General features: G+C 41.2%; 1 long non-coding RNA gene and 1 pseudogene across 1 annotated transcript; one reads left to right on the forward strand and one right to left on the reverse strand.

The window, feature by feature from the left end:
- Window positions 1-1660: 1660 nt before the first annotated feature.
- On the reverse strand, window positions 1661-12196 carry LOC107704296 (uncharacterized). Its single transcript, XR_001635944.1, has 3 exons — window positions 12186-12196; window positions 5983-5991; window positions 1661-1724 (listed from the first exon to the last, which is right to left on the reverse strand). It is a non-coding gene; the product is annotated as an uncharacterized LOC107704296 (long non-coding RNA).
- A 322-nt stretch (window positions 12197-12518) lies between these two features.
- LOC107704288 (probable G-protein coupled receptor 34) lies at window positions 12519-19110 on the forward strand (annotated as a pseudogene).
- Window positions 19111-20605: the final 1495 nt, after the last annotated feature.

The raw sequence follows: 20605 nt of genomic DNA on the forward strand, positions 1-20605 counted from the left end.
TTCCTCTCCTAAATCCACTTTGGCATTCATTCACCATACCTTGTTTTTCCATAATATATATTAATCTCCCATTTACCATTCTTTCCATTAGCTTACAGATATGAGAAGTCAGGGCAATGTGTCTATAATTCGTTGGCTTACTAGAATCTTTCCCCGGTTTTCTTATTGGAACAATAACTGCTTCCTTCCAGCTCTTTGGCACTCTTCCTTCTTCCCACACTTTATTGTATAGCATCAATAACTTATTCTTCCCTTCCTCACTTAACTTCTTCAACATGCTATAACATACTTCATCTTTCCCTGGTGCAGTCTTCCCAGTTTTTGCCAATGCTCTATTTAATTCTCCCATATTAAATGGTACACTTCCCATCACCCTCAGTGCCTCCAAATTTTCAGATCTAGTTTCCTCTCTGCCTCTCCTCCCTTCTTCAGATAAATTATTTGAACTGTGCACATTAACAAATGTATTTACTAACATTTCAGCCTTTTCCTTATTTGTCACTGCGATCTCGTTTCCATTACACAATACCGGGTAATTCCAATCTCTCCTCTCCCCACCCATCTTTTTAATCATTGTCCACACTTCTCCTATCTGAGTTGTGTTCCCAATTGAGCTGCAGTAGTTCCTCCAATACATTCTTTTTGCTTGTCTTACTGTTTTCCTTACTACTGCTTGCGCATACTTATACTGAATCATATGCATGAAATTATGCGTTCTTTTCATTCCTTTATATGCTTTATTTCGGCTTCTGACTGCTTTTTTACATTCATCATCGCACCATGGGACTTCTTTTCTCTTTATATTACCTTGGCTTTTTGGAATAGACTCTAATGCTGCTGTTATTATACCCTGTCTTACTTTATTTTCCAGAATTTCTATATCACAATTATATTCAGTCTGATTCAGATATTTGTCACTTTCCCTCTGGAATTTCCCCCAATCAGCCTTCTCAAATACCCATCTTCCCCCTCTTCCTTCAGTAATTTCAGATACATTTATGTTGATTTTACACAATACTGGATAGTGATCACTTCCTACCGTTCCTTCTTTATACACATTCCAACTACATATTGCTGCCATACTATTGGACACCAGTGTAAGATCAAGTACAGACTCACTTCCATTATTAACCTCTATCCTTGTTTTAGTCCCATCATTTAAACACCAAGTTTTTCTCCTCTAATAGCTCTTCTATCACTTGCCCATTAATATCCACTTTTTCACCTCCCCACAATGTATTATGCACACTGAAGTCCCCACACCATACAATATTACTGCTATCTTGTCCCTCTATTTCCTCAAGCTGGTTTAATTGCAGTCTTTTACATAGATTATAATAATTTATGACTACAAATTTCTTCCCCACACCCCATACCTCCACTACTACATATTCATGTTCATTCCCTATGCCTAACACCCTATGTGGAATCCCACATGTAACAAATGTAACACAATCCCCTCCACCACCATTTACCCTATCTTGTCTAATTGCTACATACCCATATATAACAAAATCCAGATTAGGCTTTAGCCAGGATTCCTGAACACATATTATGTCTGTTTTTTCTCTCCTACTCGCAATAAACTGTTTAAAATCTTGTCCATTTGTAATCAGGCTCCTTGCATTCCATTGAAGGAGTAACATTACTAAAATTATTAACCCATGCTGTCTCTTGACTCGACTGTACACTTAGCTCATCCCTCAGCTCTTCCCATTTCAAACCTGCCATATCTAGATGATGTATTGCAGCTTTTACAATAATCTGAATTCTTTCCGTTTTAGATCTGATTTCAGCTGTAGCATTTATCACTCCTGCTATAAATGTCACCATTTTCTTCTTCTCCTCCCACTGTTCCTTCTGCTCTTGTTGGACTTCTCTTGTCCCCCTATTCATATATTCCGTCTTCTGACTCTCCTTTTCTCTTTCAGATCTTTTAACAGCCCCAGAATAAGACATGTTTTCCTTCACTCTTACCCTGTTGCACTTTCACTTCTTTTTTCATCACTTCACACCCCCAAAATGCGACACTGTGATTCCCTCCACAACTGCAACACTTTGGCCTCACTTCTTCCCCACACTTTCCATAATCATGATCCCCACTGCACCTGGCACACCTTCATTTTTCCTTTGCACACCTTAGCCACATGTCCAAATTCTTGGCATTTATAGCATCTCATTGGCTTAGGAATGTATTCTCTTATGCTATATCTCATGAATCCATAATATACCTCTTTTGGCATATCCTTTGATTCAAACTCAACCAAAACAGATTATGTTTCTATTTTTTCAATTCCCCTTGTCATTCTTATGGCACTTTTAACTGAGCTGTTTCGTACCCTCATGTTCTCCACTAGTTCTTTCATTTTTACTAGGGATGCACTGATAACACTTTTTCCAGTACTCGCCCGATACTGATACTTTTATTTTTGGTACTTGCCGATACCGAGTACCGATACCGATATTTTTTATTGCATTTGTACATTTTTTAAATATTGGGTACAGAAACCAAAAGGGTATGTATATTGTTAGTTGGTTAACTTCATTTATCAAATAGATACAGTCAAACCAAAATTTATTCAGACACCTTCAACATTTCTCACATTATCACAGTTTATTCACTATAGTTTAGAAAATGGTAATAAAATAGACATCCTTAACTCCTTTCTGCTGTCTGTTGTTCTGTTGTCGGTGTTTCTTTGTTTGAATATGGCGCTTATCACATGCTGTGTGGTATCGGCGTTTGGTATCGGGGCATTTTAACGAGTACAAGTACGAGTACAGGAGACCGGTATCGGTGCATCCCTAATTCTTACAGTAAGCAGAATTCCATATATCACTCCCTTACTACCACCTGTTCTTCTCTCTCCCACTCTTATTACTTTGCCAACTTTCATTTTTCCACTGCAGTTCATCTTCTTTGCCTTTTCCATCTGCCCCTCATTTTTACATCCTATAAGTAGATTTCCATCTCCCAATATTCTTGCATATTTCACTTCTCCTACTTGCCCTCTTATTATTTTGGTTAACTTAAGAGGATCCATTCTCTTAATTCCCCCCTCTCCTTCAAATCGAACCACTACATTAAACAGTCCTGCTTTAAGACCTTCTCCCTCATGATCTCTTCCTTCACTTTCCGTTCCAGTTGAACTAGCCCCATTTTTTTTCTTTCTCTTACGACATGTCCCTTTCTTACCTCGATTCTCCCTTCCTACTTCTTCCCAATCACTTTCTCTCCTCTCATCACTGCCATTCCCCTCTTGCTCACTATATTCCATACCATCCACACTCCTCCCCGCCATTTGTTAACGTTGATAGGATGAGGCCAACAAAGAAGCTATGGGGTAACACCGCTACCGGACCTATACAGGCCGTCGGCCGATGCCCCCCACACCACTCCCCAATCAACTCACCACCAACTCTCACTTCGTATTCCAGTCAGTCTTATGTCCACAGGACTTTCTATTCAAATCGCCAGATCAAAGAGTCCTATACAGTCTTCCGATGTCAACAACGCTGTTTGAAAATCCCGCACTTACTGAGCATCCAACCACCACCGTCTCAAACAGGAAATGAACGTAGAAGCAGAGGGAGCGGTACACAGTCAGTACTCAGGCGAGGGCTCCCTCTGCTGGTGTGGTGTTACAGTAATACGAGAGGGCGCCAGCACGAATCTCTTGGCTTACAACGGACTTGCTCTCCATTATAGATATAGTGATCATGGCTTTGCGCTCCCTCAGATATTACATGTAACTCAAACTTTGTCCTGTGTACGCGCGAAGTGCTTTTTGTAAACAGGTATTTATTAAATAATTTTATTTAGTGAAGCGCAACCCTCATAAAAAGAATGTGTGTATTATTTGGTTGGTAAGTGCATGCATTTCACTTTGCAAGATAAATTTTGCGTAGTGAATTCATCAAACGCACCATTGAACGGAGTATAACCTACTCTAGAAAAAACTAACACCCAGTAGCCTATAATGAATTACTGAGTAATGAGAATGTTTAAATATGCTAAGCATTTGTTGCGTATGTGTATTATAACTTAGCCCGGTTATCATTTACTGGTTTAAACAGCGGTGAAAATGTGTTTTTTTTTAATGAAATAAAATGCTAGTTTTTGCACCCACCGGCAGAAACATAAATCGGCGCCGTTAGTAACCAGTGGAATGAGAGGTTTGCGAGCCCTTTATGTGGTTAAGTTTCAGTTTTTAGTAAGTAAGTTTAGTTTGTTATGGACATGATGGAAGGCGGAAAATGCAGGGCTTTATCTTTGGCCAAATCAGTCATTCCTACCCAAGGTCCTTAGGCCTGGTACGATAAATCAGGTCACTGAGCTTGATGCTTTTCTCCCAGACCCCCCTTGTTCAGGTACTGGGTTGGATAGCTCTTCTTTATGTCCTGTCAGAGCACTGCATTCATACATTGAGCGTACTCGTCCATTGCGACAGTCACATACACAACTATTTGTATGTTTTGACAAGAAGTGTGCAGGCAAGCCTGTGTCTAAGCAACGTTTGTCTCACTGGATAGAGGATACAATTTCACAAGCATAATCCAGTCAAAATCTACCTGTTCCTGGTGATCTAGTTGCCCACTCAACCAGGAGTGTGGCCACTTCTTGGGTGGCACTTAAGGGGGTAGCACTTTCAGACATATGTGCCGTGGCCTCTTGGAGCACCCCGTGCACGTTCACAAGGTTTTATAGGATTAATGTTACAAATTCAAATTCTTTGGGGTCTGCTGTTTTATCTGCTGTGAATTTACCAGAGAAGGGAAATGATACTGGTCCCTCGTGATTCTGTTGGTATTAGTAATCCAGGATAAGGCCGTGGTGACAGTCTTGAGTGAGGTCGAAATAGATCTTAAGTTATATCCATAACTATGGATCTATGAGACCAAACGATGACCGTCACCATCTCTTGTCACTCGAGACGAGCTGAGCCGTTCCAGGCAGGAGGAAGTGGTTGGTCCATCCGGATGTTATATAACAGCCAACCCCTAAGGTCAGTTACCTGACATTGTTGTTATTAGGTCCCGAGGATAGGTGGAGGAATGGCGTCATTCAGGATAACACCATGGTGATGGTCATCGCTCAATCTCATAGATCCAAAGTTATGGACATAACTTACATTTTTCCCGTCTGAACTCATTATCTGTAATGTGATCACACCCCCACGCATCGCGCGCTATTCATACGGTAATCATTCACGTGAGACGTGTGAGCCTGTAAACGCCCACATCACCTCCGTAAACAAAGCCTGAAGATTCATCAAGTTCATCTGGGATACTTTTCGTTTCTGGAAGAAGATGCGCTGTGAGGGAATAAGCCTGAATTCACCTCAGAAGAAGAACGAGATGCGACGCGTAGCTTGAGCAGTGGAGGAGATCATTTCTGAGAGTAAGTCATGTTTTATTACTTGTATTAGTTGTTATTGTGTTATTTTGATGTAACTTGTACACATTTTACTATTTAGACTTTTCCCAAACTATAATTCCTGACTACATGTATGAAATCAAGTGAAACCTTTTGAAATGTGTTTCATTTCATTGCATCTAAATGTCTCACAATGCCAGGATGTTTTTTTTAATGTTCTATAAAATATAAAACAATACAATATAAAAGTAATACGAGTATTTACACTGTAACACTGTGAATGTTAGTCTTAGAATGCTTAGACCAATCTTTACGGTGAAATACTCTGTTCACGTATATATAGATGTTTATAACATGCTTATTAATATTTTAGTTTCTTAGATATAAATAGTTTTTGTATTGTATAATTCATACAAAAAATGCTTGAGTTTATGCCTACAAAATCATGTTTTATTATTATTATTTTTATTATTATAGGAGTTATGAGTGGGCAATATTAGTGATTGCTAATGTAATAATATAGTTGCTCCTGATATCAACATGCTAACAGATGTGTTTTTTTGTTTTTTTTGGTGACCAGATACCTTGAAGACTTCACTTAAAACTGTTTTTCTCTGAGAGTGCTGTACCAACATCAGAGGATGTTCAACTACATTGGGCTGATATTCTACATGAACATGGCAAAATAAGCTCCATGACTACTGATGATGGGGCTGTTTTTTTTTTTCTTAAATCCATGGAAAGAAGCAGCAAACAGTTTGGAAATATCAGGTATGATTTACTTGTTTCAACAGTTGAACAGGATCTGTTTCCAGGAATGGCACAAAGGTGTGTGACTGTTCAAGTCTCTGTGTTTAGATCAGTGTGCTCAATAATGTGTCTTTGACCTTCACTATTTATATTTTGATTATACTGTGTTGTAAATAAAATACAAATAATCAAAACCCCCATTATTTTACTCTTCTCACATTCTTTCTTACCTGCCTCACAGTCACAGTCACTTATTGGGCCATTAGGGGAGGGCCCTTTGTCTCTCAGGTGTGAATCACTAAATATTCATGGCCATTGTCTCTCCCTTGCATACGGCCTTTCTAACACAAAACATGTCTTACAAAAGTTAGATCAATATATTGTTTTCTGTGAATGAGAGGGCAGGATGATTTTCACATAATTTTATAGCAAAAACTCTAGTCTACCACTTCCAGTTCTCAAAAGTCTTGTCGACAAATGTTCTGTATGTGTTTAATGGCCTTATTTCAGTGACTTAAAAATTTTACTTTTTCAGTAACCACGCATAAAGGTTGTTTTCTCAAAAACACCAACATGTACATTAGGGGTGACCCCGAACAGTCGAAGATTTGATGCTTCGATAGGAGGAGCCTGATTCGACTACCAGTCTCACAGTCGAATATTCACGGGGTGTTATGATCATGCTATTTTGGCTATATGGGGGTGCCCAAATGTCTGATTTCACATAGAACTGCCAGTTTTCTCCCTATAATATACAGCCTATTAAGATAATGCTGTAAATAAGAATCTGAAAAGAAAGACGCTTTAAATAAATATTTTAGCATGCGTGAATAAATCCAACCACCCCTATAGATTTAAGTTTCACTTTCCATAATCTGTGACTGACAGAGGATCTTTAACAAGACTCAAACTGACACAGGCAGAATGAAAGACTGGATTTTTTCGATCAGATAGGGTACAAGTGATTTCAAACATTTCAGCTGGTTTATATATATTGTGTATATATTATTTATCTCGTATAAGATGCATTTGTTTGAGTTGCGCAGCAGTAAAGCACTTCATGGTAGTACTACGGTGATTATCTCTTCAGCGTGCAGCGCTAGCAGGACAAACAACAATGCAGAATATTAATAACTATGACTAGGACTGTCATATACATAACGTTATAATGAGAACACTATTATAATAAAATGCTGTGAATTTTTAGAGTTTAGTTGCCGTGTTTCTGCACGTTGTTGCGTGAAGAACGCATCCACAAAAGTTAATTCAGAGCCGCGCAGACATGTTCACTTTTGCATTCGGGGCATTTTGTGCAGATAGCCTATAAGAAGTCATAATATTAACGTTATATTGCATAAATAACGAAGCGTAGGCTATTACATATGAGATAAATGATGAGTAAAAACCTGCTATCAGATATTTCATTAAACTGGTCAACTACAGCGCACGCAGCTCAAAACAGAAATGGAGAACGTCTCAGGTTACTTATGTAACCATGGTTCCCTGAGTAGGGAACTTCGAACTGCGTCCTCTAGGGGTCGCTATGGGGGAACGCCTCGTCGTGACCCGTGTCTGAAGCATACATTGAAAAAACACCAACAACACCTTAGCGTGTGCACTTACCATAGCATGGATTTAAATTTCCATGCTATGGTAGGTACTGGGCCAAACGGGAGAGGCAAGCTTAAATACGACCCTCTAAGGCGAGGGGAGCACTGCCTGAGACAGCATCACACAAGAAGGTTCTCGCAAATGCCACCTACTCTTCCCGCTCGATGCCTCAGCAAGAGGGGATATTCTGGAGCCCGGACATCAAGGAATCTTTTTGCAGTGTCGTACCGGGGGCCTGATGATCAAGAAGGCTCCAGCAGAAGCCTCCGACCTGGCCGCATGGTCCAGTATGAAGCCGGTACCAGGGCTATCATACCGGCTGTACACAATATCGACGAGTGAGGTAACACTGCAAGTCGAGCACCTGGTTTCTGAATCCAGCAAAGGGGTGCTCGCAGAGGACCTACCTCAGAAAGGACAGAAACACACTGGTCCCGGAAGACGCTGCCAAGAAATCTCACAGAAGTATTATACACACATAACCACCAGCACATGAAATATATATATATAAAATGGATCATACTCACCCACCATGGTTCCCGCGCCGGAACCCCACTCAAAAGGCGATTCCAGAGAAGCCTCTAGTCCGGACCATCAGTAAGGTGGTTGCTATGAAGTCATAGAACCAACCAAAACATCGTAGGTCCAGCATAGGAGACTGTAATGCAGGAAATGTCCCGCCTAACCTTGGTCAGGTGGAGTGCTGGTGGTCATGGGGGAATTAGGAAGGGGAAGAAAAAGGGCAGATGTGACAGCCCCTGAAGGAAATGAGTAGATACTCACGTATCACTCTGATCTGGATGGAAGCGCTGACGCCTTGTCTGGATCACATCCCTTAGGTCTTGACTACTTCCCTTTGACCCGCGATTCCTCCTTCCCCTACCCGTGGGCGGAGGAGGAGCACGAGTCGTGACACTAGCCTTCTGTGCCCGTCTCTGATCCTCAGACCGAGACGGACCAGGACCCCTATGTTGTTCGGGCTCAGACCTGGACCTTCGTGGAATGAAGGATTTAAAGGCTGCTGAGCGCGCCTTCGCCTCCCTGAACTTCTCGACCACCGTCTCAACGGAGGTACCAAAAAGTTCAGAAGGCGAAACCGGAGCATCGAGAAGAAAGCCCCTCTCTTTCTTCCCGATATCTGCCAGGTTCACCCACAGATGTCTCTCCATTACCACCATCGCCACCATAGACCTGCCCATGGCGGAGGCGGCCTGTTTAGTAGCATGGAGAGCAAGATCTGTGGTGCGGCGCAGCTCAGCTACCTGATCAGGAGAAAGGCCCTCGCCTTTATCCAGGTCTTTCAGCAGATCAGCCTGATACGCCTGGAGCACCGCCATAGTGTGCAACGAAGCCACAGCCTGACCTGCTGCTGCGTATGCCCTGCCATTTAAGCGCGATGTATCCTGGAGGGGCTTAGATGGCAAGGAGGGAGTATTAAGGGAGGATGTCTCGCCCGAAGAGAGATAGCTAGCTAGCGTCTCTTCTACAGGGGGCATCCTCTCATAGCCGTTTTCGCGCATCACCTCGATGTTGGCATAACTCGTATGCTGGAATCGATAGATGCGAGAAGGAAACGGCCTCTTCCATTCCTTCTCGATTTCAGTATGCAAATCAGGAAGGAATGGAAGGCTCACCTGAGCTGGACGGTTATGGTCAGAAAGATAACGCTCATCGAGACGACCCTGCGGCTCTCTCTCTCTTAAACTCATCAGCCAGGTCCACCTGCGAACCCCATAAGCTCATTCTCCTCCGTGCCTCAGCAGCGGCGGGTCCTGAACCGTGGGGAGCAGATGGCTGCCCCTCTTTCCTCGAAAAAAGAGAAAAACGAGAGCGGAGCTTTCTCATCGAAAAACGCTCACAATGCACGCAAATCGCCCCCTCAAGGACGTCGCGTGCGTGCTCCTCGCCCAAACACAAAACGCAGAGATCGTGTGTGTCATCAGGTGTCAAATAGCGACGACACGGATGCACACACCCTCTAAACGCTCTGCTAGTGCTCGCCATAATAATAGATAGTAGATCGCTCTTACCACGTTCAAATGCACGCTTCAAACAAAACAGTTAATGAAGACGAAGAAGAGAATGACATGTTCTCCCGGCACCTATTTATACTATAGTCGCACTGGTAGTGATGTCATGGGCTGTCGCCGGCCAACGTGTTGTTGGTGTTTTTTCAATGTATGCTTCAGACACGGGTCACGACGAGGCGTTCCCCCATAGCGACCCCTAGAGGACGCAGTTCGAAGTTCCCTTGAAAGGGAACATTAATAACTTCTCTCATATAAATAACGTTATAATGAGAGCACTGTTGTAAAAAAATGTTTTGAATTCTTAGGGTTTGCTGACGTTTAATGTTAACTATCTTTTAATCAAAACATAAACACTTTGGGGATCTTAGCATTTCTGGCATTAATTAAAAAAAAAGTAATGAGATATCATTTAAATAGTCTGTCTGATTAAAAGAAACCTATATAGGCCTATCATCGTGTTCAGTCAGAATAAAAGCAACTCTGACTGATTATGGTTTGTCATTACAGAAATACGGAATAGGCTATTCATTTTTAACTAAATCCAAATCTTTGTTGGGGAAAGAAATGCTACACCATGCTTTCATTACGTGTTGCTTCTTTAGCTCAGTGAGTCTCTTTACTCTTCCATGTTTCATGCAACATCGCATACTGTAAGAAATACTTTCTCAATGTATAATTTATCTTTATACTGGAAATTAATTATGTGCACTGTTTCTTTCTTTGTGTAAAAGAAAATAGAAAATCTATGAATTAGTAGTGAAGTTAAAAAAATTAAAAAAAGAGTAGGCTAATTAGCAGCAATTAAACTTGCCTGGATGAAATCAAACGGATGAGTGTTATTCATGTATTTTTCATGTGTGTACTAGAACTAATTTGAAAGACAAATAAATTGTTGACGTGTTGACATGCTTTTGCATTTTAAAACAGGTCAAATGTATAATATGTGGTATATGTGGTTTTGCAGAGGATAATATAAGCTTTGTGCATGTTCTGTCTTTCATTTTTGTGTGAGCACACCGAAAGCTGGACGAACTGCTGGATCAAAAGCTTACAAGTGGATTTGAAGTAAGTTTAATATGATAAACTAGCTAATTAATGGAGATAATTATGTATAATGATATAATAGGGCTGCATGATATTGGGGAAATACACACGTGTGTGTGTGTATTACAAGTATAAATTCAAACCTCTTTCAGTAACCATTTCGTAGTAAAAAAACTCTTTAAAATATATTGGGTCAAGCGATTAGTCAACAGAAGAGACAGACGGCTGCACGTGAGTGTCCTGCATAATACTTGTTTATAGATCTGCTGTTGGAATTATTACTTGCTGTGTAATAATAAATATTGTAAAAAAGAATTTGTAAAATAAACTCTAAAATAAAAAAAGAGTAAAATTGCAATACTGATATTTACGGCTAAGTTTCTTCATCTTTTAAAAATTAAACCATCAAGATTTTATTTTGATGTTTTGCACACAAATAAAAATATCTGCTGCCGGTTTCAGAGTGAAGCTTTGTGTCCATTAACACGCATACAGCCCATGATATCAGCATCTCAGAACAGCTTGATTCACTGTAAATGAACCAAGCCACAATTTAACAATTGCACTAAGCCATATTGCCATATTGATTTTATTTTAAAAAACAGTATATTATGCAGCCCTTCGTGTGATTAAAAATTAGGTTCTGCTGTGAAGAGCAGTAAATTTCTAAACACCAGTTACATTGTTGTGTGGTATTACAGAGAGCAAATACTCCTATATTCTTGACTAGGCCACTCCAATTTTATTTGGGTAGGAGATCCCAGGTCGTATAAGGGGGTTTCCCCGCACGGCTATTCAAATAAAAGAATATCCTTAAGACAGAATTACTATAGACACAGTTTCACTTGATTTTATTAATCAAGTAGTTTCACTTCCAAGCTGGCTAAGTTTACTCATGCAAGATGGAGACACAAATAATTGCAAAGGATAATATCACTCTCAAAGAAAATAAAAATGAAATTAACACCAAAGTAATTAATACAATAAACCCAAAAGAAAACCAACGTCAATTCTCATACATAGCACCTCAAAGCATGAAATACAAAACCAGAGCACACATGTGAATGATGGTGAATATACTTCCTCCCTATATAGTTACAATGAGTAAGCTGCCAGTAATGGCGTCACATTGGACGCATAGCCAGATGGCGTCGGGCCTCTTCGACCCAATCCTCCACTGTCAAAGAGTCTTGGGATAATTTCCCAGAAAACCTAGGGCACTTACGCTCTCCTGGTACATAAACATAACGTTCTATAGTCCCCATGGGACTGGGCACCAAAGGACCACTTGTGGCACCAACACTTGCAGCAAAAGACTGCTGTTCCCCTGCCAGGGGAACACCCCAGAGATTGTTCTTCCAGCGACAGACAACCACCTACTCGCCAAACAATTGAAACGAAACTCATCTACTGATCGGAAGTGCGTATTTAAAGGGAAATCCTGCATACCATCATAGGTACAACAGCGCCTCCTAGTGGCTTGGCTACAGTTGTATAAAGAATGATTTAGTGATTGATTTTATATTATAAATTCTTATTTTATATTATAAAAACTGGTAAATGTCTGTGTAAGTATGGGCAAATAATTCTGGGCATTTTCTTCAAAAATGTGTTGTTGTTTTTTTCTCACTTTTTTTTTCACTTTGAAAGAATAACACAGGGAGACCAGTGTTCAAATAAATACTTTTTTTTTTTGTCTTATATAGATGGAGTCTCCATTGCCTGCAACCAACTTCATAACTTTCACCAGTTTCACCATGAAACCAACCACTACTAACATGACACAAGATCATTGTGAACTCCCAGCTAATGAGGTTTTCATATTTGCATTTTCACTACTGTTTCTTGTCAGTCTGGTGCTGAACTGCATCGCCGTGCGGGTGTATTTCTGCACCAATCAGCGTGTCCAGTCCAGTGTCACAGTCTACATGAAGAACTTGGTTGCAGCTGACTTTTTCCTTTGCCTTTGTTTACCTTTGCGCATTGCTGCCTACGCCAATAATTCAGAGATAATGGGCAATATTTACTGCAGCTTTGGAGCAACAGCATTCTATATAAACATGTATGCAAGCATTCTCTTCATGGACTTTATTGCTGCAAACAGGTATACACCATTTTGGCATTTGCTTGTCATCACTTCATTTCTCAGGAAAAAATTTGCATTTTTCTTTTCCAGAAACATTATCATTTGTAATGAGATTTTAGTTACATGGCAATTAAAACTCAGCTAATTGGTTTAAAACAACCTGGCATCAGAACAGAGTTTCCCATAGACCACTAAGTGAACAAATAGATAGCAGATCTTAAATTGATGTCCCAAATGCTCTCACAGTCTTCATGAGTCCACACATTGGAGATTTGAAGGCTCCAATATATTTCAAGTGATGTCAAAGTCTATTTATAGAGCACTTTTAAAAACAACAAGTCTCTACCAAAGTGCTGTACGACATAGTCAGAATAGAACAGTAAACACATAAAACAAAACATAAATTGCAATGCAAACAGCTCTCCCACTGAGTTAAAAGCCAAGGAGTGGAAATATGTTTCAAGACTAGATTTAAAAGCAGAAAGTGTTTTGGCCTGACTAACATGGAGAGGCAAATTATTCCAAAGTTTTGGGGCTGCAACTGCAAAAGCACGGTCATCCCTGCTTTTCAGCCTTACTCGAGGGATGACAAAAGGAAATGCTCAGCAGACCTAAGTGCTCTTGATGGAGCATGTGAATATATTAAATCAGAAAGATATCTTGGTGCTAGTCCATTTAATGATTTGAATATCCAAATACCACAACTTCTGTTTATCCTTCATTGAATTTGAAACAAATTTAAGGCCAACCAGGCTTTAATATCCTCAAGACAGTCCAACAAAGGTTCTATGGAATTTGGATCTTTCCATTTCAAAGGCAGATAAAGTTGTGTTTCATCTGCATAACAGTGAAATGAGATACCATACTTCCTGCAAATTGACTCTAAGGGAAGCATATATAAAGAGAACAGGATGGGTCCAGGAATGGAACCTTGAGGGACTCCACTCAAGAGAGACACAAAGGAGGACGCAAAATACCCAAGGAAGACAAAAAAACTTCTGTCAAAAAGATAAGATCGAAACCACTCAAAAGCAGTCCCTGTAATGCCAACAGAATGTTCTAAACAAGAAATCAGGATGTTATGATCTAGAGTATCAAATGCACCCGTAAGACATAAAAGCATGAGAACAGCATAATCACTTGAGTCAGTGGCTAATAACAGGTAATTAAAAACTTTTACCAGGACTGCTTCAGTGCTATGAAGGGATTTATAATCAGATTGGAACACTTCTTGAAAACCGTGTAGATCTAAAAAAAAGTTGCAACTGTATAAATACAACATTCTCCAATAATTTACGAAGAAATAAAAGTTTTGAAATGGACCTGAATTTGGCAAGAACGAAGCTATCCAATCTTGGCTGTTTGATCAATGATTCCAGTATTGCATGTTTAAAATTCTGAGGTATAGCACATGAGGCAAGACTGCTGTTTATAATTATTTGAATTTTAGGTCCAATAGTTTCAAAAACATTTTATTTTTTTAAATTAACAATATCTATGCAACAAGCAAATAATAGAGGGGGAAAAAACTGCTGTGACATCATTTCAAACAAAATCAGGCCAAAACGTTCATTTGGAGTTTGTTTTGGGATTTGTATTACTGAACCTTTGTACTACTATTTTTTTGTACCTTTGCACAAACATGAACATGATGGAGAGCTGCTTTATAGCAGAAATTTAAGTTATACTTCTGACCAACTCAATCTACCAAGACCAGTGCAAATTAGCAACTATTGCAGCCATGTCGAGTGCAAAAAACATGCTTTTTTGGGTGCAAAATTGTTAAATAATTACCGCATAAAGCAGTTTCTGAGATGACCTTGTGAAAGACCTGGAATTTGAAAAAAATACATATGCATGTGGTTCTCAGGAGTTTGATATGGAATACGGTTTACTCCCAAAGCATTACTTCAACAGGCCACAGATCTGGCCCTCCATGCCACAAGCAGACAACTTGTGACTATCAGCTGTCACAGACTATCAGTTGCCGTGGAGCCACATATGTGGTTAAAATGTGGCAGGGATAATAAAGGAGAATGTAGGGCAGTAGCTCCACCTAGACAAGGGCTTCCCCTCTTTTCAGTTGTTCTCTGCCAGCCAGCTGTTTCAGGGTACAGAACAAACTGACTCCTCCTACAGTATTGGGTCCTTGTCTTCGGTCTTGCTTAATCACCTTGCATCTTCACAAAATGCATGGGTGTCACTCTGGCTTCTTTGCAACTCCAGGGCATCCTTGTTGTTACGGGAAGCGTGACAACGAAGTTGAAGATCCAAATGCAGCTTTATTAAAAGAGCGTAGTCAAAACAGGCAGGGTCGAACACCGGCAAAGAATAACATTCAGGGTGAGACAAAAGAGTAATCCAGAAAACAGGCAAAGGTCAGGGCAGGCAGCAAACAATCAAAAACCAGGTAAACAGTCCAAAGTCACAGAATACAGGCAAGGCAAGGTAAACAGGGAAAAACACAGAGACAAGGAAAGGCTTCAGATTGCAGTAACAGACAAACAATACTCAGCAATGTGTGTGTGTGTGTGTGTGTGTGTGTGTGAAGTGCATCTTAAATAATCCCACTGATAAGAAACAGGTGAATCCGTAATCAGTTCCTAGGTTAGGGTTTCTGGGAAATGGAGTCCAGGGTGAGAAGGTGCTAGAGACCTCTGGTGGTGAGCGGGAGGAACAGCAGGGACCAGATTCATGACACAAGTACTGAATTACATCAACAACTGTCTAATCCAAGCCAACACTGCATGGCCTGAAATTACAGCTTTTTACATCATTGTGTGAACAACACCACTTGGACCCAGTCCACTGCCTGGTTGATGCAGTGCTGGAGTACCTGCAGGAGTGCCCTTCAGCAGGGCTACACTGTGCATGTGGCACCTATTTAAGGCTAGCCATGTACCATTGATGGAGCATTGTAAAATCGAGTAAAAGACCAACTGAATTAAAACAGATTTTTTTTTTAAATATTGCTTAATATACAAATGAGCACAGGGTTAAGCTGTGCTGTTGTTGGCTGCCTCAACAACAGCAATAAACGGAAGGAATTCCTTTAAAGTACTTGTTTTGAGCATCTGAAAATCTGAAAATGTCTCTATATGGCACCTTATCCCTTGCATTTTATCCAAAGACTGACAAGAGAAAACATGCATGGCTTGCAGCACTTAAGTTAAAATCCCCCCCAAAAATGGTATATGTGTACTCTTATTTTGTGGACAAACCCGAACTTTACCCCGATTGGGAGCTGTATGTAGAATTGTCACGATTCACACGGGGAGCACGGGAACGAAGGAGCGAGGAGACGAGGAGTAAAGCAAAATCCAAAGTCTTTAATGCAAACAAAGCGGGGAACACAGGAACACGGGAAACACTGAGAACATGAAATGACATTTAACAAAGGACTGGAAACGAGGGTCAGAACACACTTTAAATACACAGAAACTAATGGGACACACCTGGGAACAAATGAACTATACAGGGACAGGAACAGGAAAAAACAAATATGGGCATAATAATCAAACTGGAGCACGTGGGGGAGGAAAACACAACACGAGACATGGAACAGAGTCTGACATTACTCTGGAGGTCCCTCAGGACAGACACGGGACTTCGGGCCTCCAGAGCGATACCTGTTTGGGGCGCCATGGCGGATCAGGCAGCTCGGGGAGCCATGGCGGAGCAGGGAACTCAGGAGGCCATGGCGGATCAGACAGTCCAGGAGGCCATGGCGGAGTAGGGAACTCAAGAGGTCATGGCAGATCAGACAGTCCAGGAGGCCATGGCAGAGCAGGCCCAGCCTCAGCGCCAGCCCCGCCTCGATGGCTGAAGCCCTACTACCCACCCCACCCCACCCCCACCAAAAAAAAATACTTGGAGAGGCTTACAGGCATCTTGACAGGAACAGTCTTGAGGGTGTTCTGGAGGAGCGGGCACTTATGGGCACTCTCGAGGCGCGGGCACAGGAGTGCGTTCTGGACTGGATTCAGGGACTGGAGCCCTCCTTGGGCTAAACTCGGGGACAGGAGCCCTCACTGGGCTAAACTCGGGGACAGGAGCCCTCCGTGGGCTAAACTCGGGAACAGGAGCCTTCCGTGGGCTAAACTCAGGAACAGGAGCCCTCACTGGGCCAGACTCGGGGAGAAGAGCCCTCACTAGTGTGAGCTCTGGGGCTGGAGCCGACACTGGAGCGAGCTCTGGGGCTGGAGCCAACACTGCAGCGAGCTCTGGGGCGGCCGGTGGGCTTGTGGGAGCCGCGGCCAGTGGACTTGACAACGGCGCGGCCAGCGAGCTTGACAGCAGGGCGGTTCTCATACCGCGTGGAGAAGAACGGTAAAACAAAAGACTATTCAAAAAGAAAACAAAAACACGGGAGAAGGGGCGCCGCTTACTGTTTAGGTCCGCTGTTCTGTCACGATTCACACGGGGAGCACGGGAGCGAAGGAGCGAGGAGACGAGGAGTAAAGCAAAATCCAAAGTCTTTAATGCAAACAAAGCGGGGAACACAGGAACACGGGAGACACTGAGAACATGAAATGACATTTAACAGCGGACCGGAAATGAGGGTCAGAACACACTTCAAATACACAGAAACTAATGGGACACACCTGGGAACAAATTAACTAAACAGGAACAGGAACAGGAAAAAACAAATATGGGCATAATAATCAAACTGGAGCACGTGGGGGAGGAAAACGAGACATGGAACAGAGTCTGACAAGAATACGAGCACCGCTTCATGTCATCTACCAACTCATTAAACTTTAATGAGTGAGGCACTGATGATTTAACATTACATTATTGGCCCAGAAAATTTTCATTTGACTAGAAACAATGGAGACTGGAAATGAAAAGTCGTAATACCAGTATGATTCGTACAAGACTTCCACGTTCTGGAAAAAGGTGGATAGTAAGGGAACTTATTATTGTTATTATTGTTAAGAATTTAAGGCCTGCCACTAAGTGTAGCCAAATGGTTAAAGGTAGTTGAAAGTAGAGGTTGACTGATTGTTCTGATCAGTTAATCAGTTTTCCTGATTAATCAGCACCGATAGTCAATTGCTGGAACTACTGGTTATCGGCCAATATCCATACAGATAGTTTTTTCCAGGTTACGTCTGTTGCTGGAGTAGCTGAGAAGAGTCCACTGTCATTATACATTTGTTAACTAGATGCTGCATTAGTAGAGAAAGAACAGCAGTATGTTTACTGTCAAAGCTGAGGATGTGAACATTGTTTTAACCACTTGAGGAAGGCTACAACCAATGTGACCAAAACACACGCAACTCTGACCCAAAAGTTCAATGTCACATTTGTCACAATTTTTATTCCATTTAAAAGTATGGTTCAGTTTTTTTTTCACCCTGTGATAAAGTTCAGCACTATTTTAGTTTTCATTAAGTATCCATTTTAAAAACTATCAAAATATCGGTTGATTAATCGGTCATCGGCCAGTGTGGTCCAACCTAGTTATGGGTATCTGTAAAATCCACTTTCGTTCGACCTCTAGTTAAAAGATTGTAGGATTAAACCGGAAAGGGTCTGATCCATGAAAGCATTGTGACTGATCCAAGTTCTCCCCAAGTGCAAACCCATGACACTCCAGGGGGACAGTCCCTATGATAATATACAAAAAAGTATTAAAGTATTATACATAAAAGTATAATATACAGTTTGTGTACATGGTTACATATAAATATATATATTTTTTTCAGGTACCTAAAGATTGTCCGGCCAGTGGAGACTCATGCTCTACAGACAGTTCGTACTGCCCACTACATTTCTGCAGTAACATGGCTGTGCTTGTTAGCCATGGCTTCCATCTACTTAATCCTTTTTCTCCAGAACTTCTGGGGTCAAATGCCTGATGCTTTTACCTGTGAATCCCAGCACAGTTCTCAGCTCAGTGTGACCTACAAAATCATCCACTGTGTGACCTTTCCTGGGATCTCTGATTCTTCTATACTGGAAGACTCACCAAAAGCTCAGACAAGTTCAGTCCTCTTCACAGGTCAGTTCTAGAAGCCAAACATTCAAAACTGCTAAGCACAACATGCTAGTGCTAGTGGTCATTTTCTGTGTGTGCTTTGTTCCCCATCAACTGGTGAAACTGCCATACATATTCATTAAACCCCTGCTGCATGATTGTACAGAAGCCCAGCCATTCTACATCCTGAAGGAGCTCACCGTCGTGCTCGCAGCACTAAACGCCTCCTTGGATCCACTTATGTACTTTTTCTTTTGCAAGACCTTCAGATCAAAGTTTAACTGTACTACAAGGAGTCGCCAACCTGTCGGTGAATGAGGACTCGATGGTTTTTGTATTATTGTGCTTTGTGATGTGCTTCTCTATTGTTTTGCAATTGCCAGAGGATATAAGTACCTTTACTGAAAAGAAAATTGAGGGCCACCTTGGGGGCCACCCAGGTCGTGTTCACTTTTGACCTCATAATAATTTCCTGATGTCAATATGTCATATGCTTTTAGCATAAGTGGAATACCAGCATTTATCCAGCATTCACCTACTGTATCCTCCAGGGGCTCAGTGTGAAGAGTGAGCATTTTCCAGCAGTGACATGCTATAAATGAACTTTTTAGGTTCATTTTTGCATTCTCACATCTGGGGGCATCTGCTGACCACAAATTCCATCACAGGGTGTGTTATGGTCTCTCTCTCTCTCTCTCTACGGGGATGTGAGAAAGATATTGGTTGGTTTTAGGGACAATATCAAAATAAATAAAACAATTTTCACAGATATGGTGAATCACAAACACACACACACACACATCCTTGTGGGGACTCTCCATAGGCGTAATGGTTTTTATACTGTACAAACTGCATTTTCTATCGCCCTTCACCAACCCTACACCTAAACGTACCCCTCACAGAAAACTTTCTGTATTTTTACAATCTTAAAAAAACTAATTCTGTATGAATTATAAGCTTTTGTACCCATGGGGACCTCCATTTATACCTCAATACACAAGTCCCCATGAGTTGGTGTGTAGTCCCCACCAGTGTAGAAAAGCCTGTACACACACACACACACACAACTCTGTATAGCTATCTTTGTAAGGACATACATTGACACAATGCAATGTCTAGCTCCTTACCCTAAACCTACCCATCAGAACTAAGTGCCTCACCCAAACCCTTACCCTAAACCTATCCTTTACCCAATTATAACCTGACCCCTAAAACCAAGTCTTGACCCTCAAACAGGCCTTTAAAGGGCTCTCAGAAAGTGAGGACCGGCCAAAATGTCCTCACTTTACAACAGGGTTTTTTGGAGCCAGGGACCCCTTTATAGGGGAGAGGATTTTCCAAGGACCCCCTCATAATTATAACAGTGTTTAAGGCTAAAGTTGAATGTGGGTAGGAGGAATTAACATAATATGAATGTTTTATTGGTGCAAATGGTCCCCATTGTATATGTACTTTTTAATACTACAGCATAATATAATTAAATTTACCATATTTTCCAGAAAGTTGCACCAGGTCAGGGGGGAAAAAAAAAAAAAAAAACATAAGTTGCATCGGTGTGTAAGTCGCATTTTACTATTACTTTCAGAAATAATTTAAATACTGAATAGTTCTAAATAAAACGAATGTCAGGGGGGGGGAAACATTATTTTTTATTTATTTATTCATTTAGTCATTTATCAGACGCTTTTATCCAAAGCGACTTACAAATGAGGACAACAGAAGCA

Source organism: Sinocyclocheilus anshuiensis, unplaced genomic scaffold (genome assembly GCF_001515605.1).
Source record: "Sinocyclocheilus anshuiensis isolate Anshui unplaced genomic scaffold, SAMN03320099.WGS_v1.1 scaffold1493, whole genome shotgun sequence".
NCBI lineage: Eukaryota > Metazoa > Chordata > Actinopteri > Cypriniformes > Cyprinidae > Sinocyclocheilus > Sinocyclocheilus anshuiensis.